We start from the raw sequence: 8,600 nt of genomic DNA on the forward strand, positions 1-8,600 counted from the left end.
TCTTTGAGATTTTGATTTAAGGCTGAAGTTTTCAGAAAGTCCTAAATACCCAACTACTACAGAATTCAAAGGGGTTTGGCTGCCAATGATTACCGAGCAGTTCCTGGGATGCTTGAGAATCTAGTGGGCACATAATTCCAGAAAACACAAGTCATTTAAAAGTGAGTCAGAATGTTTTGATAACTACTACTTGAATTAGCTCAGGTATTTTTTTCTTAATTACTTCTATTAGTGATATATTCCTGTAGCCCAATTCACAGACCACGACTTTGCCTTTGGGAATCCACTTTTGCTTTTCTGTAAGGATAACTACATTTTGATCAAATTTTTCTTAGCCTGTGTTTCTCTGATAACTCCCACTGCTTCAGAGAGACATTTCCTTCTCTTTATCTTCTGTATCCATAACAAGAGTTTGGAAATGCCCAAGGCCATCTTAATAAAACAGCTGATGCCTTATTTTTAGAACAAGTCTTATTTATTGTTTAAAAGCTAATATTTTGGAATTAAACTTATTTTTTAAAAAAACCCTTTGAATTTTTATGTATCAGAAACTTCTGTACCTTCAGAATATCCCTGAGACTAGTAAGATCTTAAACTTGTAATTGTTATGGAATGGGACTATTTTCCTTACTAAATACAAGTTATTAACTGAAATTACAAACAGTAGCAAAAAATGGAGAATCAATCTAGAAAACTATGACAGGCTTTATTTTGACATAGAATATTTTAATCTAAGTGGCAGATTAGATGTATTACAGTTTCTTATTTTCATCATAGGGAACACAAGATTACATGTAATGGCTAGCCTAACGCTAAGAGCAGTGATTGGGACAGAAGATCACTGTTTCGTTGCATAGTGTTTCTATCCTGAAGTCTAAACAAGAGAAGAGAAAGCTGTCTCAGGCTATACACTTCAGTAGTTCTTTCAGAATACACACTAATTTTTTTTCTAAATTTCATTCAGAACCATGGAAAATGAGTCTGCTCAAAGAATGAGGCTCCTTATTAGCACATCTAGACATCTATTTGAGGATGTGCACCTCCAGAGGAATTCTGCAGCATGGGGAAAGGTACAGTGGTAGCTATACAAAATATGTTAAGCACAGAGGGAGAAAGAGGGGGACTTGTTGATCTGAGCTGAATTTACCTTTCTGACTATTTATTTCTAGGTCTCAATGACAAGTTGAGACAGTAGTGTGAAGTCAGGGAGTTCCCGTGTTAACAGGATATGAGATGTAGGGGAAAAAACAAGGCAGTTTAAAATGTGGAAGAGTATAAAAATAACTACCAAGTTACTTTAAAAACAATTAGCTTTTCCATGGAGATTTGTGCCTTTCCTAGCTAGCCTCTTTTTTAAAAAAATTCACTCTGTTCTTCATGTAGTAATGGAAATACTGCAATTTCAGCAGTTGAATCAGGAGAATTTCACATTGTTTTGACAAATCATAGTAGTGACAAAACAAGAAAATAATTGTAATTAATATTAATGCTTAGAGTGGTTGTGACCTGTAACTAAGTACTTTAAAATCAGAGTGCATTAAACTAAACCAGCTCTGGGCCCTTTAACATCTCTATGAAGATAATTGCAGGGAAATTCAGTCCATGGTAAATCATGCTTTACTATCATGCTTTCTGCTACGGGGATGAAGTTTCTAGCACTTTACCATGTAGGCACACACCCGCCAAAACTGAAAAAGTACCATCTAGAGCTTCCACTCAACAGCCAAAACTGGCCCACAGTCTTTTTCAGACCATATCTTTGAGGACAAAATTAGGTGACAGCATGAATGTCTTTTTGAATGGGTATACATCTAGGGGAATTAACTGAATTACCAAATCTGGAAAAAGAGATGGAAGACACCCTGGTAACAAAGTCCTTTTAGGATGGAAGCCTGTGAGTTCAGGATTTTGGTATTTTCACAAAAAAATTAGAGAACAAAAAAGGAGCAGTCACTGAGCCTCAGGAGAGCACTATACCATATGGAAAGCTTTTAAAAGCATTGGAACCAAACCACCAACCTTTTTAATGACACCATCACAAGAGCCAGTGGTGCTTGCAGTTGTGGTGGGTTGACCCTGGCTGGAGGCCAGGTGCCCACCAGAGCCGCTCTCTCACTCCCCTCATTCACTAAACAGGGGAGAAAAGGTGTAACAAAATGCTTGTAGGTCGAGATAAGGACAGGGAGAGATCACTCACTAATTGTTGTCATGAGCAAAACAGACCGAACTTAGAGAAGGAATTCATCCGATTTATTACTAGGCAAAACAGAGTAGAGGAATGAGAAATGAAATCAACTCTTAAAACACCTCCCCCCCACCCCTCCCATCTTCCCAGGCTCGACTTCACTCCCGGCTTCAACCTTCCCCCCCTCAGCAGCACAGGGGGACGGGGAATGGGGGTTACGGTCAGTTCATCTCACAGTGTTTCTGCCGCTTCTTCATCCTCAGGGGGAGGACTCCTCTCATCGTTCCCCTGCTCCAGCATGGAGTCCCTCTCACGGGGTGCAGACCTTCAGGAGCAAACTGCTCCAGTGTGGGGTCCCCCACGGGGTCACAAGTCCTGCCAGCAAACCTGCTCTGGCATGGGCTCCTCTCTCCACGGGTCCACCAGTCCGGCCTGGAACTTGCTCCAGTGTGGGCTTCCCACAGGCCACAGCCTCCTTCAGGTGCCTCCATCTGCTCCGGCGTGGGGTCCTCCACGGGCTGCAGGTGGAATCTCTACACCCCCTCATCCTTCCTCCATGGGCTGCAGGGGGACAGCCTGCTTCACCATGGTCTTCACCACGGGCTGCAGGGGGATCTCTGCTCCGGCGCCTGGAGCACCTCCTGCCCCTCCTTCTTCACTGACCTTGGTGTCTGCAGAGTTTCTTACATCTTCTCACTCCTCTCTCCGGCTGCAAAAGCTCTCCCTCTCTAAGTGTTTTTCTTCTTCTTAAATATGTTATCACAGAGGCGCTGATTGGCTTGGCCTTGGCCAGCGGCGGGCCCGTCTTAGAGCTGGCTGGCATTGGCTCTGTCATACACAGGGGAAGCTTCTAGCAGCTTCTCACAGAAGCCACCCCTATAGCCCCCCTGCTACCAAAACCTTGCCACGCAAACCCAACACAAGTGCTCAGCAGGCATGACAGCAGGCCTCCGTGGCCATACCTACAGCTCTAAACATCTGATATTTTAGTTGGTCGTAATGAAAAAGAATGGAGATTTCAGAGAGAGATAAATAATGATTTATCATTAACTCCTTATGTCCCGATGGGGGGGAGTGAGTGAACGGCTGCGTGGTGCTCAGCTGCCGGCTGAGGTAAAACCACGATAATATCTTGCCTTGACTTAAACTGTCTTACATAAGGGAAAAGATAGTACAGCTTGTTTTAGGCAGAACTGGTGGAAGACCCTCACCTCTTGTCTTTTTACTTAACTGTCTTGTTTGAGACAAAGTCCAGTTACATTTATTCTTAAGAACCAATACGTGCTTATAAAGAATAGGGAAAGACTTTTAAGCATTCACAGCTATCATTTAAAATGGTGACACGTTTTTGCTTAGCAAATGGCTGCAAAACAGAGACATCGCTACTCCTTGAGGTGTCTGTTACAGCCTTGTGCCCTGCCACTCCATCCCCACAGTGCGGCATACGCACCTGGGTCTCAGTTGTTTCTGTACAAAACCCATCGATGTAGCTCAAGCCATCACCGACAGCAGTGTCACGTAGGGTAGCCAAGTATGTTCCCATCTGTTGTGAGGGTGATACCTTCAGAGAAAGAAGCTAATAAATGGGAATAGTCTGTAAACTTCTGAACTGGATTTCTTAGGCTCTGTTTGGGAGAATAAAGTATGTTTTACAGATCCATCAGAATTTAGTTATCAAGCCCCCACTGTCTAGACTTTGGTGACTGCATGTATCTAACCAAGAGTTACAGAAACACTAGGAATTAGGTGAGATTTTAGGTACTCAGCATGCCAGTTTGGTGCCCACGTCTCTCTAGTCCATCTAGATTGTGTACAGTCTAATATGCCTTTCTCAAATAGAGTAATAATTAAAATGAAAACACTATTTCTGTACAAACTTATTTAATACAAAATTTCTTTATTTAAAGCACTTAGATTGTGCGCCTGAGATGCAAGGATTTCAATGGTCATCCGCAGCGAGTTTCTGACTCAAAATGAAAAACACATAAATTGCTGAGACTACTTCCCCATATTCTCTTGCAGATATCTATTATATTCATTATTCATCACACTCATCTCAATTAGACAAGGGCTTTGGGGTGGATATCTACACTGCATTTGGAAATGATATAGTTTCCCCAAAATTTAAATTATCTTTATAAAGCTATTTAAGTTAAAATTCAGGAACTGTCAGTCTAATCAGCAAAGCCCATGTTACATAACAGGATTGGATCAGCTGCAATGCAGACAGGGATGCTGTTCCTTAGACTCTCCACTAACCCCTAAATGTTTAGCTGGTTTTGAAAGCAATATTTAGCTTTTGAATATTTCACTAATTTTAGCAGTAGTGAACACCAAAGTATATTAGGCCTGAATTACTTTCATACAAGGAGTTTATGACAAGCAAGAAAATAACATTTCAGTCTAAGCTGGGGACTTTTCCCAATCAACTCTAAACCAAACAGCTGGCATATGGTACACCCTGCATATGGATTAGGTAGAGAACACACACATTTATTCCAACCTTGGTTAAAGGTGCCGGAGTTAGTGAGACTAATCTGGCCACAGCTGATGTCACTAAAGTTTGTCACTGGCATCAATTACAGCAGGATGGGTTGGTTTGTTATTGAATCAGTTAAAAGCAAAATTTAAAAAGTTTACGCACTGTTTCCTTCTTGACATTTTTAATTCCTTCTCCAGCTTTACTTTCAAGGCATACCAAGTTAATACTCCTCAACTTAACTTCAAACATTTTCTTTTCATTCTACTGCTTGCCTTCCTAGTCATTCTTCTTTCTAAGCTCTATACTATGCATTTCTTATTTTTCCTCAGGTATCATCTATTTAGATTATTTCCTTTGATGATCCATATCATACCAAGATTTTGACTATTCATATAGCAATTTCTGTGAAATTAGTGTTTAATGATCTATAGCTTCATACAGAAAAAGAGAAGCAACCAGGCTGATCTAGATCTTTTCCAGTTACCAAATGCTTAGTGCTTGAGAATCTGTCATACTGTGTATTGACTTCCCTGCCACAGTGAGCCAGATGAAATCTGAAGCATTCACCAATTTATTTTTTCTACCCAGAAGGGAACATTAGATCATCTAGTTTGATTTTAGCTGTGTGTCACAAAACATGCTTTCTGTGACCAGGTAGTCTCTTGCCTAAATTGTGTTTTAGTTCCTATATTAAATATATAGCTTAGCAGATAGACCAGAGTTTGATCCATCAGCAATAACTGCTGGAGTTTTGTTTACAACAGGTTATTCCCTTCCTCTGTATCTGCCTATCTTTAAATTTTTATTGGTGTTTCCCCAATGTAGATGGCTTTGCAAAGAAGTTCTGCAGTGACATTCCCAGCTCATTTGGTTTTAAATTTTAATTTTCCAACTGCAAATCACAATTCTTGTTCACTGCTGCACTGCAAACATATACCTGAAGGATCATGGTACATCATTTGAGACTGTTACTAAAAATCTTCATACAGTTCAGGTGTACATAGGAGGAAAGGGAAAATCTGTTAGGAGGGGCAGTTTTCCTTGTAAGTAGCACCTAATAATATCCACTGACTCTCTCAATTATGAGTTACACTATCAGTCTCAGAAATTACTTCCTGTTAATATGAAGCATGTCCATTCTTCCTTGGCTTTCTTTGGATGTGTAACCCAACAAAGTCATCAGTCTGCACAATGAACCTCTCGCAGAGAATGAAGTAACCTGGCCTGATTCCCAGCTGACCCTGCTCTGAGCAGGAGGTAGGACTAGAACCCTGCAGGCCTCTTCCCTTACAGCCTGAAAGATGTTACAATCCTATGATTTTCTTCTTCACATGAAAGAGTCCTTTTCGCAACCATAAATCCACTGGTGCTTATATTTGTTTTCATCTTATCTGAACCACTTTGGTGGCAAACCTCTGAGAATGAGCTGAGCGTAGCAATCTGCATGAAGAGTTGTGGAACTCCGTAGGGAATATGCTTTGCTTAGGACAAACCTTATTTCAATTATGCAGCCTAGACAGATTGCCTCCCCAAATACGTAACTGCATTTAGTTGTATCTGCAGTAAACCTGACCTCTAGAAGAAACTGAAGTATAGCTTTCATCTATGTCTGCATACTAGTATTGCTTATCTAATGATATCATCCTTGAGGTGGGTGTATATGGGCTGCGAGGACTCTGCCTGTTACACAACAAGTGTTCACCACTGCAAAAGGCAACGAGCAAAATTGAAAGAGCCAAAATGGTGCTGAAAGCTCATTATCTTTTGCCATTCTAGCCACAGAGAAATTTTCCAGTAACTTCAGAGTGCCTATATATTGGACCACTCCTAGCTGCTCCAATCTTTTATTTTTGCCTCAAAACATCAGTGACCTGATCAGAGTCCCTCCAGAACGGCACTGCCTGGATCTGGGACCAATGCAGTGTTAATACACCATCACTTTGTGATTCTTCATTCCCCCTCAATTAATTGTTTATAATTCTTGTGTCTCAAAAAGGAAGCAGTTTTACAGAGAGTTCAGCAAGTGCAACCAGACAAAACAGTTTGCTGTGAACCCCCAGTGTTGGTACACACAGCTTGCAGAAAGCCAGAACAAAAGGTCCCATTGCAACAGTAAACACCCCAGCAAGGGGCTGCAAACACAAGTGCAGGCTGCTCAGGAGCAGCAACCATCATCAAGTACTTGAAGTAGCAATAGCAAGAATAGAGACAATTTATTCAGTAGCTACTGACTGATTAGACCATAAATTTGATAAAAAAATTGAAGATGGTTTTGGGAGTCAGCATCGGGCCCTTCCTAGCCATCTCCAATTTGTAGAAAAGACTAATCTTCAGGAAAGTTAAATTTGAGTCATATCCCTCTAACGCCCATTTGCTCAGTGACCCAGCTATAGGAAGAAATATTTAAAAACAGAACAGTTATTACAGCTTGATTTGCTGTCTCTCTCAGCATTTATAATTTTGCCTTTACAAAAGCTTGCTGATAAATATGCTGCTGCTAAGCCTGCATTTAAAAAAAAAGATGGAATAAACTGCCACCTAGAGTTAAATTCTTGATGTTAATATGGCTTATATTTATATTCAGGATAGATAGCTTTAGTATTACAAGATTCAGGACACAAATATCACTAGTGAGCATACTGGTAAAGTACAGATTTGTCATAGATTACAAATTGAATCTGATTACGTGCTTAATTTCTTGACAGATATCAATCTATTTAAAAATCACTAAGGAACTAGAGATTATTACTAGTATATGTTATTCTCACTCTATTAATGGTGATCAGTAGACTGAGCAATATTATTGAAAGCAAGGTGCATTTTTTTTTTTCTTGAGTCATTTTCAGTCCACTGGGACTGCATATGTGGGTGGGCTTGAAGAGCCAGCCTTGATGCTTTGCAAGCACTGCTTAGCAATAGCCAAAACATTGCTGTGTTATCAACACTGTTCTAGCTACCAAAGCACAGTGCTACAGAGGCTGCTATGGGGAAGTTCATTCCATCCCAGCCAGACCCAATACAACAAGTAACTTTCAAATGCTGAGAAATCCTGTGTTGTCCTGCAGAAAACTAATCTCTGCATTAAGGCAGTTGTGACAGCTGAGGACAGCAGTGAATCCTGCAGGTAGTCATTGCCCAGAGTCCTGTGAATACCTAGCTTCTCCAGACACTGATGGTTTCTAATCTGACTTCCTACAGCAGTTTACACAGATTTTACATTAAAAAAGTATCTCCCTATTAGAGATACAACAAGAAGTGTATTACAGATGCATACAAGTCTATGGCAGAAAGAGAAACGGAACTTCGATCACTTCAATACCTTTCCTTACACTAACACCTGCCTCCCCTTTCATGTAGGACTGGCTTATTACATACCCCTTGTAGGCTAGTTTTCTAAATCAACAAGGTTGACCAAATCATGCTGTATGTCCACAAATCTGGAAACCTATCCCAATAAGATAGACTAAGAGACAAAAGGTAAGTTTACAATGAGGAACACACAGTACCCAAAGACATACCAAGTTTTCCTTACAGTCCTTCTTCAGAAATTCTAATACTTTTAATGCATAGACCAAATACTGTTAGAGATGCAGGATTAGTTTGGATAAAGTCCTTGCTTGAGGAAAGAAGCTCTTATGTCTAAATTTCACAAGTTAAGCTAAATTGGGGGAACAGAGGACTGGAAGGAGTGGGCTGAGTCGCAGCCCCTGCCGAGCATCACCACAGGGTGCTAGCAAAGACCACCACACCAGCGAGTGCGCCAGGAAGGGAAATGGCTTTGGAAGAGTGCTTGGCAATAATTTAAACTACATGTCTTAGAAAGAGAGCAACTGTGTTTCCCTGCCCTTGTCTGGTGTTTCATAGGAGCAGGGTTGCTGTCTAGAACTGCCACAAAGCAAATAAACACAAAACATCCATCTAGAGTTACGCTTG

The sequence above is a fragment of the Grus americana genome, chromosome 2, assembly GCF_028858705.1.
Source record: "Grus americana isolate bGruAme1 chromosome 2, bGruAme1.mat, whole genome shotgun sequence".
Lineage (NCBI taxonomy): Eukaryota > Metazoa > Chordata > Aves > Gruiformes > Gruidae > Grus > Grus americana.